Here is a 12,330-nt window from a genome sequence, read left to right on the forward strand (position 1 = left end):
GTAACAGTAAACTGGGGGCAGTTGGAGGGAGAAATTACACTGAGGGTGTACCAGGAGAGACTTTATACTGTGGGGTTAATTTGAGGAGAACATTATAATGTCGGGACATATAATATTATGGTGACTATAGAAGCATTATACTGTGTGGGGAGCACAAAGAGAAATTAATGGGAATGGGCAGAGGCAATTTAGAAGTGGGTGGAGCTAAATTTGCTGCAGCGTGCTACGCTCGCTGCACATTTTGTCCCTTTTTCTGCCCTTTGAAAGTTGGGAATGTAACAGGACTATCTAACTATCCTATGTCTAGTTCTTTAAGGCAAAGATAGCCAAGTTATGTTAAAGTGAACATGACATTATTCTCGGGTCCATCTCTAGTGCTGCTCATGGCAACAATTATTCATATGCATCACTGACTAATGAATGGCTTTTACAAGAGCAGACACTAGTCAAAAATAGAACTCATCTGAATTTCCATTCACTAACTGGAATAATGATTGTGTTGAGTATTGTAGTTTGTAAAGAAATCTAATTGTACCTTCAAAATATTGTCCAAATCCTCTGTAATGTTATCTCTAATGTCAAATGCTGAATGCAGAAATATAGCTGTGCTGTAAGTGACAGCCCTATGCTGTGCAGTCCTATGCTCGAAATAGTGCTGTGAAATATCATTTCTACATACACGATGCAATGAACACAGTTAGTGTTGAGCGAATAGTAGATACGAATACCTCGCTCCCGCTTCCATGCATTCCTATGGGAGCAAAGTATTCGACGAATAGTTTCGGATACTATTTTCTCAACACCAAACACAATAAGGGTCTGGACACTCAGAGTTTTTTGGCCTTACCCTAAGGGTAAGTTCACACAGGGTTTTTTGGTCAGGATTTTGAGGCCGTATCTGCCTCAAAATCCTGACCAAAAAGACGGCTTCCATTGAAATCAATGGGAGCCGGTCAATGGGAGCCGCTCGTTTCTTCCGGCTCCCGGAAAAGAGAAGCAACATGCTCATTCTTCAAGCCAAGTCGCCTCGTGATTCGGCCTGAAGACGCTCCTGACTAGGCCCATTCATTGGGCCTAATCTGGAGCGGAGTGCACGACTGGATGCCGGTGCAGTCCACCGGCATTCATTTGCAGCTACCCGTTTTTTGGTCCGGAAACTGAGGTAGCCTCCACCTCAGGTTCCGGACCACAAAACCCTGTGTGAACCCGGCCTTAGAGAGATTTATTACTACAGGTTCAACATATGAGCAGTGTACCAGATTCTTTCCTTTATTTGCCACACTCTACGAATGCAGACCAGGGTGAAACACATAGGACCTTGCATTGTTTTCTGCACATTTCTTGTTATAAAAACAGAGAGATTATCAAACTATTCACATTCCATGCAACTCTGTCAGTATTTACTAGAAGGTGGTGCTAGGAGCAAATTTCTCTTTTCCACCAATAACATCTTAATTATATATTCCTTACCCAGAATTCTTAGCAGAGCATGAATGGTCTTATAAGTACCTGTACCAGTCTAATCCTAATGAGAGACATTACCCCTTCTGACTAGAACCTGGCCACACACTTACATACACTGCCTAAGGCTAAGGCCCCACGGTACATCCTGCAGCCAAAAAGCGCTGCGCAAAAAAACGCAGCGGCATCGCATCACAGTTCTTCCCATAGCACTTCAAACAGAAAGTTTGCAGAGTTTTATACCTATGGAGAAACCGCCAGTGTTTCCGTAAGTATAACCAAAATGCTTGATTTTCAAAACCACGCCTGTTTTGGAAATCGCGGCATGTCCAGCCGGAGGTTTTTACCGCAAAGTGGGCATGGGATTTGCTAGAATCGCATCCACTTTGCCCATACTGTAAAATGCAGGGATTTTTCCAGCGGTGTTTCTGAAGTAGGCAAATCACAGAGCTTCCGTCCCGTGGGGCCCCAGCCTCAAATCTGATTTTTGTTATCTGAAAAGACTGATTTTGACAGCACTCAATAAAACTTTTTCATCACATGCAAGACTATCAGACAGAAGACTGGCCTTGTAAAATACTTCAACTGACATGCTGGATTGTTTAGGTTGTGTGGTAGTTGGCAATAACTGGAAAGTCCTTGATATGGAACAAAAGATAAGCACAAAATGACTAGATACCTGAGTCACAGATCACAGCAGAGATCGATCAGTGATTTGTCGATGAAAGGACATGTGTCGCCAGAAAATGACCTGTTTATGTTTTTTTTTAAGTTTGATGTTAAAAATATTTTTTAAATAATCTTATTTTTAAGTTTATATATATATATATATATATATATATATATATATATATATATATATATAGTTTATTTATTTATTTTACATCCTGAAAATCCAACCGTTCTGATTCTAGCCACTAAGCCAAATAATATGCTGAGACAGGTTTTCTGTAGGACATTTCTTTTTGCAACAGGTATCTGTGACAGTGATAGTGACAAGAGGACATCCTCTGCGTCTAGAGGAGAGAAAGTTTCACCAGCAACATAAAAGGAGATTCTTCACAGTAAGAACAGTGAGGCCATGGGACTCTGTGCCCCAGGAAGTGGTGATGGTGGATTCATTGAACAAGTATAAAGAGGTACTGGTTACCTTTTTCAAACAGAAAAATATTATGGGTTATGGGTTCTAGATTTTGTTAAGGACACATTGATCCAGGGTTTATACTGCTTGCCATATTGGAGTCAGGAAGACATTTTTTTTCCCCCTGAAATGGGGCAATTGGCATAAGCCTCATGGTTTTTTTTTTTGCCTTCCTCTGGATTAACACTCTAGATTGGACTTGATGGACCTGTGTCTTCATCCAACCTCATCTACTATGTAGCTACATTTAGTTAAACCACAAAATCCACCAGTCACATTAGGTGATTTAGCTTATCTACTTCCATCTGCACAGGCCGCAGTGCCAGACTACAAAAACTCCCCCACAGAAGTCACTAGGGTCTCTCCCAAACCATTGTGTCTATGACCCATGATCTATCTCCTGAGACAAGAAGTCACAAACTATTTTAGGCTTAGTGACAAAAGTTCTAAGCGCAAGATTTTAGGATTTTGTAAATATATATAAAAACATGGAAAATTAAAAACCCCACCACCAAAAATTCTTAAAAAATATATTTTATATAAAAATGGGATTTAAACAATAAGTAATTTCCTGGTGAGCCTTAAAGGAGTAAGCAAAGCAAAGTAACACCAGTACAAGAAGCATGACTCAATTATTTCCCATCATCCCAGGACCTTGTGTCTCATGGTACAGCACCTAATGCAGTCAAGGATAAGATTCATGCCAAGCCATACACTATAATGTACATTGCAGAAACTCATAACCACAAAGAAAGCCAAAAACAGAATTTGCTTCATGATCAGTAGTTTCATTTATCTTATCCTATACAAGTCGCATGATGTCAAGATTGTTTCACATTTGTTCAGTGTTTGGGTTGTTACATCCAGCTGTCACCCGAAGGAACACGTCTTAGCCCTACAGACAACACCTGTTGTTTGTTCAGAGAATGCAAGCATGGCCCTTATGTATCAGTCATATTATCCTAACAAATTGGATAATAGTGGAAAAACACGAGCCCTTGTGTTATACAATATATTGAGGTATAGAGGGCTGCAGCTAACACTGAGTGAGAATTAGACCACAATTCTTAAATATATCAGGGCTGAAACATGTGTCCCCAACCGGACAACTAAATGGTAAACTAAATACATACCGTAAATGTTTTTTATGGAACATTTAACCACCATGAACACCAAATGCATGATACATGATGTCCAATAAATCAATTGAAGTTCATATTGTCAGCAAAAGGCCAAACGCTGTTGTAAAAATATGAGCTTAAACACGTAACACTAAGTCTTCATGCACACAACAGATTTTGTATTCCGTGTGACTTCCAATTTTCTGTTCCAATTTCGTCCTATTCAGATCCGATTTCACGGTTCCGAGCCACCGATTGAAATCAATGTAAAACAGTTGACACTCAGATGTGCATGAAGCCTTATCTAACAGACCAGATATATGCAAAGATTTGGCTGTGCTCAAATAAAACAACATGAACACGAACAAATCACCCATCATATACTGTATAATTAATAATGCAATATCTTCACACTTGTGTAATGTAGTCCTGCAGCCATTTTACGTAACTAAAAGGAGAGGAAGGGGTTAATTGCCAGTCCTCAGTTCGCACTGATATTGTCTGTCACAATTGACTAGCTATGAGAGGACTTGGAACAGTTCTAAGTGCTGAGCCTCCTAATTCTCTGCTCTCTAAATATAGTCAGAAGTATCATCTTAATAGAGCACAGTGTGCGGAGATAAAGCTAATAACATGGAACAAATATATAATATATCTATTACGATATCTGGCCATGATATTTCATGTGGCAAATCTGCAGATAATCGCCTGAATATTGCAATTGCAGGATTGTAATTGTAAAAAACGTCTAGATTTGTTTTATTTATTGCAAGACACAGATATGCATAATGATAGACATTGCATGAGAGGAGAAACTAGTATTAGATTGTATTACGTTTAGATGTTGCAGCAGATTTATAGGATGTTTACACGTGTAAAATACTGTCACCTCCATACAATACATGTAATAGAAGTGTTATTACCAAGTGCAACATAATAATGCCATATCTAGTATAAAACAAACATACGTATTACATCACTGCAGTGGATTCTAAAGATTCTGGCACAGAGAGAGGACTTAGAAGATAGAGGCCTAAGGAAGCTGAGACCTTAGGAAGTTGAGGCCTTGTGATTGTAGCAGCTCATGAGTCTCGGAAAGTTCTCCGATCACAAACTGAAATAAGTCATGGATTCTTTTACCATAAAGTGGGATATATATTATCTGGAATCCTATTACAAAGGTCATGTAGACATTTTAGGGCACTATTTATTTATTTTTATTCTTGGTTGACCTTAAGATATAACATTTAGAAATTATGAAGTTAAATATATAAATTTATAAAGAACTCAAAACTCTACCTCTTTATAACGGTCCCAATACAGGCTCAATAGCAGGTATAATCCTCAAATCCAAGGATCCTAGGGGACAGCAGCAGCTATATGTCCTACAAAGCAGACAGAGCAGGCAGCAAAGAAAGTGACTATGTTAGGATCCCTGGGACTCTACAGCTTGGTTCCCCCCCTTTTCCCAAATACCTGGAGTGTGATAGGGACAGCTGACTGGACACAAGTCATGTCTATAAATATCCAAAACAGCTTATGGTCTGGGGGAGGGAGAGAAGATATTTTGACAGGACTTGCTGTGAGATAGGTTTAGCAGAGTCCATGCTTGCAAGAGTATGGTCTAAGCAAACAACACCAACTGTTATTAATGCTAGCTTCCTTTACGTAGCCTTCACGGCATGCCTTGTTCTAGAGGTACAGAAAATTTCAATTGACTGTAGTCCTTCCTATGAGAACGTATTTCTAGAATAATATGTGTTCTGTATGCAATGTATATTACACAGTCAGATGTTGGTTTCATTATCTGCAGTTTTTCACAAGCAATGCAACCCCAAAGACAAATTGAATTCTACTACATCTGTATATGTTTGTATTATTGCTTACACCTCTGCATTTGTAAAGATGCCAGTAGACACTGGACCATGCTACAGGAACTTTTGAAACTAAGCCAGCCCACAACTTCTATGGACCTAGTAAATATAATCAGAAAGATAAATAGATAGATAGATGGATGGATGGATGGATGGATGGATGGATGGATGGATGGATGGATGGATGGATGAATGGATGGAAAGATAGATAGATAGATAGATAGATAGATAGATAGATAGATAGATAGATAGATAGATAGATAGATAGATAGATAATGTGAACGCTCAGATGGCAGCCTGTACAGAGTAACAGGGCAGGGGGATCTTATCAAGTCCAGAATTTTGGCATCAAACAGTCACAAAGTAGAGCTTTTTGCTTTTTTTAATTGTCAAAATCTCACTCAAGTAAGGAAGTTACATAAAAAGTAGACTAATATCTTAGGAGAGAAGTGCTAGACTTCTAGTGCACCTGAAATCAATTCTATACTAGGGACAGGCATAGATGTCTGGTAGAACTTAGCTGACAACAATAATCCTCTATCAATAATGATGTAGGTATAGTTCACTCATTAGACAGACCAACAAAAATAATGAACAGCTAATATATACAATTTTATTATGGGTACATGACCCTATTAAAATATATTTTATAAAAACGCTTGTGTTGTGTAGTTTTTTGTTTGCTATGCTGGAACACCATTCAAATTAGTTATATTACATCAATAATCCCGTTCCTGCCTAGCCTGTCCACACTGTAACAGATAAAAAGGTAAGTATAACTATGAGAGGAGAGTTAGCTGGTATGCATAAACAGCCTATTCCCACTCCCTCATCTAGTTAGTTAACCCATACAATACCCGCTGCCTAGGTTTGTTGGCAGAACTGATTATACTGTCGGTATACTCATAGGGGTCAGAGAATTAGAGGAATCATAACTCCATAATTCCTATTGGTTGGGTAGGCACATATTGAAGTCAGACAGAAGGTGACGAGGGTAGAGTTCACTACACTCCATCGCTGATATGTCCCACACCTATCCCCTCCCCATGCCCACTCCAACCTGGATTGAGTTAGTTTATTCAGCCTAGAATCTGCTGACTGCTACTGTCACCCAAATGATATGCCTGCTATAGATGCCTAAAGCCTAAGTAGGATGCATTAACCCTTTCCCTACGCGTTTCGTCGGCTACCCTGCTGGCTCATCAGGGGTATATGTCGGGATATAGATATCAATAGGCTTGAATACAGCTCCCTAAATGCAAGGCATCAGGTGGCCACTGGCTAGTGCCACCGCTCCAATGCCCTGCCCGGTGCTAGAATGACCACCATGTACCCATAATAAAATTGTATATATTAGCTGTTCACTACTTTTGTTGGTCCTGGTAGAACTTAGGCCAGAAAATTAGCTCTACTAATCGGAAATCAGACCAAGGCATCCCCATTATAGATGAACAATCTCTGAAGATTCATTTTATCCAGGTGTCCTCTTCTTCAGTTCGGTCCAAACCAAAAGTGAATATATTATACTCTGGGATCTCTTCAGGCCCCATAGTATAGTCGGTTGAGGCTCAGGGGAGGTGACCATTTTAGTGGCCATTTTAGGGTTGGTTTACATCTTCTTTTGTAGTCTGCCTGGGGAGAGTCCGCATGGAGACCCCCCGAACGGAATACAAACACAATTGCATGCACTGTGCTGTAAAAGCACACAGACCCCATAGACTATAATGGAGTCCGTGTGCTTGCCGCGTGCTGCCCACACAAATCATGCAGACAGGAAAGTTAGATTGGGAAGTACTTTCATGTCCGCACCATCCCTGCAGAGATCTGGTGGTAAGCACACGAACCCCATTATAGTCTATAGGGTCCGTGCGCTTTCTCTGCACAGCGCTTTGCACTTGCGTTTGGTATTCCGTTCGGGGGGTCCCATGCGGACTCCACCGGACGGAATCCAAATGCTGATGTGAACGAGGACTTAGTTTGTCTGAGACAAATCCCAAATACGTTTAGAAATTGGCTCATGCAGAATCGGTTCTCCCATATCTAATTCCCTCTCTGGTCGCCTTGATTCCTGTCCTGATTTAAAAAGTGACAAGTAGGGCACAGGAGATGAGATGCGCTATAGTGTACCAAAAATACACCAAGTCTACACACCTTTCTGCTGCAGCAGTAATAGTAAATGTGGGTCACTGTGCGGCATTTGATAAATTTGGTAAAAGTTCCTACAAAGCAGACTTTAGCAAAACTGACCTTAAAAAAAAACACCTCATGATAAATTCTCCCAGAATGTATACATTTGGCTGTAGTGGAATAAGACTGAAGACCAGCTCACTTGAAGAGGACCTTTCATGTCCTAATCAATGTGCGGTATTATATACCACTAGAAAGCAGACAATGCAATGAATTCAATGCACTGTTGGCTTTACTGGTATTTGCCCTGTTAATTTCGGCACCGATATCTCCCCACTATGAGAAGGGTCGACCTTACAGCGTAGAGTCATCGCATGGTAATTCGGAAATCCGCCACTGACAATACAAGGCTATGTTAGAGTACAGTCAGTACTCTTCTGACAGTGGGGAGATAGCTGCACCAAAATTAACAGCATTGCTATCTCCAGCACCAGGACACATACCTGGAAAGCAGACAGTGCACTGTCAATTTTCTAGTGTTATATAATACTGCATGATAGGACATTAAAGGTCATCTTTAAGTGAGACACTATAGTGTTGCACTTCCCATAATGCAAGCTTTGAGTTAACATTCAGCCAGCAAGGAATGCTGGGAGATTTCATCTTTGAAATTAGCAAACGATGTTAGGAGTAGGGCTGGAGCCTATACAACACCGTGCGGAAGATGCCAGCTCTCTCGGCTTTGCGCTCCTGGTCCACTGATTCCTGGTCTCGGGAGGCAGACCGGAAACCTCCACGGCAGTATGCGGGGGTTGCCAATCTCCTCCTGAGCCGGACCAGGCACTTACGGTATTTTAGGTCTGGCAGTGGGCTGGAGGTTTTTAACGTGAGCTCTGGCTCTGGCCCACCGCTGGTTATTCAGTGTGCCCTGAATCCAGATAGTAAGCGCTTCTCCTGGTGTTTGATTGCCTCGTTTTCTGACCCGTAACTTTGACTTCTGACTCTGCCTCCTGACTTTTGTACTGTGCCTTCTCCTGTTGGTGACCCCGGCTTGCCTTTTGACCTCTGCTCCCTGAACCTGATTTTGTGCTGCTCTGCTCACCGGTTACCGATTCGGCCTGTTTGACCTTCGGTACTCTGCTGCCATCTACTGACTACTGCCCACCGCTGCCTTCTGGTTCTTTGGACCTGCACCGCTACTCTGAAGATCTGCTGGTAAGAGTTCCCAATTTCTGGTTCTGCTGTGATTTGTGGTGTGCTGTGTGTCCGGCGTTCCCTACCACTCTGCCTGGCAGTGCCGCCAAGTCCATCCCCACCATCTGGGGCTCTGGTGAACACCACTGTGGTATTGGAGTTGGTGCAGCTGCTGGACACTCAGCTTCGTGTTTGCCATTTTGATCAGCGTGTCTAGTACCGGTTCTCAATACTGATTTGGAACTGCATCTGCTATCCTAACATAGGACCTATAAACTTCCCATAAGTGGGAGGGTGGGCTTTGCCCAAATTATGTCAGATTCAGCAAGAACCTACAGAGTAGGAAACTCAGCTGGGCAGATTCACTAATCCTGTGGCTGAAGCCTCACATTGTGAAAGTTTCGTTTTGTTGCAGAGAATGTTGCAGATTTTTTGAGCCAAAGCCAGAAGAAGCAAATAATAAAGAAATAAAGCATGTATATCAATCTCTTCTACTTTATCAGCTCCTGGCTTGGTTTTAGAAATTCAGCAAAATCAGCAACAGAAAACACAGCTTTTTTGCATCATGTAAAATGCAATCTTATGCTAGTTTCACACTACCGTTCAGGGAATCAGTCCCATATTCCTCTCAAAATAGGCAGAGAGAAATGTCAGAGGACAAAAATCTATTAGCTGGCTTAAGTTTTGGCAAAAAAGTATCAAAACTTCGGTGCATTTCTGGCACACAGCAATGGCATAACTAACGGGGTAGCAGCTGCCACAGGGCCCGAGACATTAGGGGCCCGGTGACAGCCACTACCGCTGTTTTTTTTTTTTTTTTAATAGGCTGTTACTGGCTGAAGTTACCCCAGCCAGTAACAGGCCCTATTTACTTACCAATCCTGGCAGGGGCTGGGATCGGTAAGTGACGCCACGGGCCCCACAAACACTATTATTATACTCAGGGGTCTTTTCAGACCCCTGAGTATAATGATCGGAGGCCCGGGAGAGGTAAGAGAACATAAAAAACAGTGTTACTCACCTCTCCGCGCTCCATACAGGCATCAGGCCTAGTAGACGTCCCACATTGTTGAAGATGGCCGACAGCACCGAGGACTGCAGCGGAGCCGGGGATAGGTAAGTGACAGTGTTTTTTATGTTTGTATTCCCCCCCTCCTCAACCCGGTCTCTGATTATTATACTCTGGGGCCTAAAAAGACCCCAGAGTATAATAATTGTTCATGGGTGTACATAGTGGGACATAATACTGTGTGCAGGGGTCACTATGGGGTACAATACTGTGTGCCGGGGTCACTATGGGGCACAATACTGTGTGCAGGGGCCACTATGGGGCATAATACTTTGTGCAGGGGACACTGTGGGATATAATACTGTGTGCAGGGGCCACTATGGGGCATAACAGAGCGCACAGGAATGCAGGGGGGATGATAGAGGTCTTTGGTGTCCGTGTCGGTCGGGGGGGGGGGGGGCATGTCAAAAGTTTGTCACGGGGCCCCGTCATTCCTAGTTACACCACTGGTACACAGTGTTACATATGTGTGCTAATCCAATGCTTGTCACAACCCTGTACTATGTCTCTACCTGGGCCATTTTCCAGCACCCAGCAAAAAAAAATTGGGTGTCACGGTGCCCATTACATGCCGTGCCATTGATAGTCAGTCTTCTTTGTTTGCAATGGTGTAGTGAATGCGAAACCTGGGCTATTATGGACAGGAACCACATAATCATTAGAAGACAAATGCAGGTTCTGTTTGGGACCCAATGACAGTCTGGCTCGAATATGGAAGCATCATGGTGAGCACTTCAGTCATGCCATGGAGCTGTGTAACAACACATTGCAACAACTATTAATGTGATGATCTATACGGTTGACCGACTTGAATGTGGCAGTTGATCACCCCTAGTAGAGATACAAAGGTCATTAACAGCTCAGTGATATGTAGAGGACATCCTGCGACCACATGTGTTCTCTCTCATGGCAGGGCTAGCAACTTCTTTTTTTCAACAGAATATTGATCATCCACATACATAAGGATTTCCCAGGGAGTCAGTCCGAAAAATTGTGAAAACTTTGAAAGTGTCCCCTAGTGCAGTTGCAAAAACCATCAAGCACTACAGAGAAACTGCCTCACATGAGGAGCGCCCCAGGAAAGGAAGACCAAGAGTCACCTCTGCTGCGGAGGATAAGTTCATCCGAGTCACCAGCCTCAGAATTCGCAGGTTAACAGCAACTCAGATTAGAGACCAGGTCAATGCCACACAGAGTTCTAGCAGCAGACACATCTCTACAACAACTGTTAAGAGGAGACTTTGTGCAGCAGGCCTTCATGGTAAAATAGCTGCCAGAAAACCAGTGCTAAGGGCGGGCAACAAGCGGAAGAGACTTATTTGGGCTAAAGAACACAAGCTCTGGACATAATACCAGTGGAAATCTGTGATTTGGTCTGATGAGTCCAAATTTGAGATCTTTGGTTCCAACCACTGTGTCTTTGTGCGACACAGAAAAGGTGAATTGATGGATTCTATATGCCTAGTTCCCACCGTGAAGCATGGAGGAGGAGGTGTGATGGTGTGGGGGTGCTTTGCTGGTGACACTGTTGGGGATTTATTCAAAATTGAAGGCATACTGAACCAGCATGGCTACCACAGCATCTTGCAGCGGCATGTTATTCCATCCGGTTTGTGTTTAGTTGGACCATCATTTATTTTAAACAAGATAATAACCCCAAACACACCTCCAGGCTGTGTAAGGGCTATTTGACCAAGAGGGAGAGTGATGGGGTGCTAGGCCAAATGACCTGGCCTCCACAGTCACCAGACCTGAACCCAATTGAGATGGTTTGGAGTAAGCTGGACCGCAGAGTGAAGGCAAAAGGGCCAAAAAGTGCTAAGCATCTCTGGGAACTCCTTCAAGACTGTTGGAAGACCATTTCAGGTGACTACCTCTTGAAGCTCATCAAGAGAATGCCAAGAGTGTGCAAAGCAGTAATGAAAGCAAAAGGTGGCTTTCACCACCACTTTTACTTCAGTTTTGATGCCTTCAGTGTGAATCTACAGCTTTCATAGTCATGAAAATACAGAAAACTCATTGAATGAGCAGGTGTGTCCAAACTTTTGGTCTGTACTGTATATATGTATCTTGTATGCCTCCATGTCCAACCATATCCTGTATCCTTGTATCCTGACTGGACACTAAAGCCTTCTTTTGATTGTACAGTTTTCTCCAATAAACTTAACCTTTTTTGGCTCTAATATTGTGGTCACTTACATATATAATTTTTACATTCATACATAGAAAGTTTCATTTGATTCCAACAACTCCATCTTGGTGCAGTATTTATTTTGCCAATGAGTGTAGATAAAGAATCGTTGGCTCAGCAGTATCAGGAGCTCGTGGAGAATGAAAACCTAT

General features: G+C 42.4%; 1 protein-coding gene across 1 annotated transcript in view; it reads right to left on the reverse strand.

Annotated features, from left to right (window-relative positions):
* MYO18B (myosin XVIIIB) overlaps positions 1-5,179 on the reverse strand; it is a 456,489-nt gene extending 451,310 nt beyond the window's left edge. The window contains exon 1 of the mRNA XM_075276574.1: positions 5,023-5,179. The gene's annotated coding sequence lies outside the window, so the exon portion shown is untranslated. The remainder of the gene's footprint in view (positions 1-5,022) is intronic.
* Positions 5,180-12,330: the final 7,151 nt, after the last annotated feature.

Source organism: Leptodactylus fuscus, chromosome 1 (assembly GCF_031893055.1).
Source record: "Leptodactylus fuscus isolate aLepFus1 chromosome 1, aLepFus1.hap2, whole genome shotgun sequence".
Taxonomy (NCBI): domain Eukaryota; kingdom Metazoa; phylum Chordata; class Amphibia; order Anura; family Leptodactylidae; genus Leptodactylus; species Leptodactylus fuscus.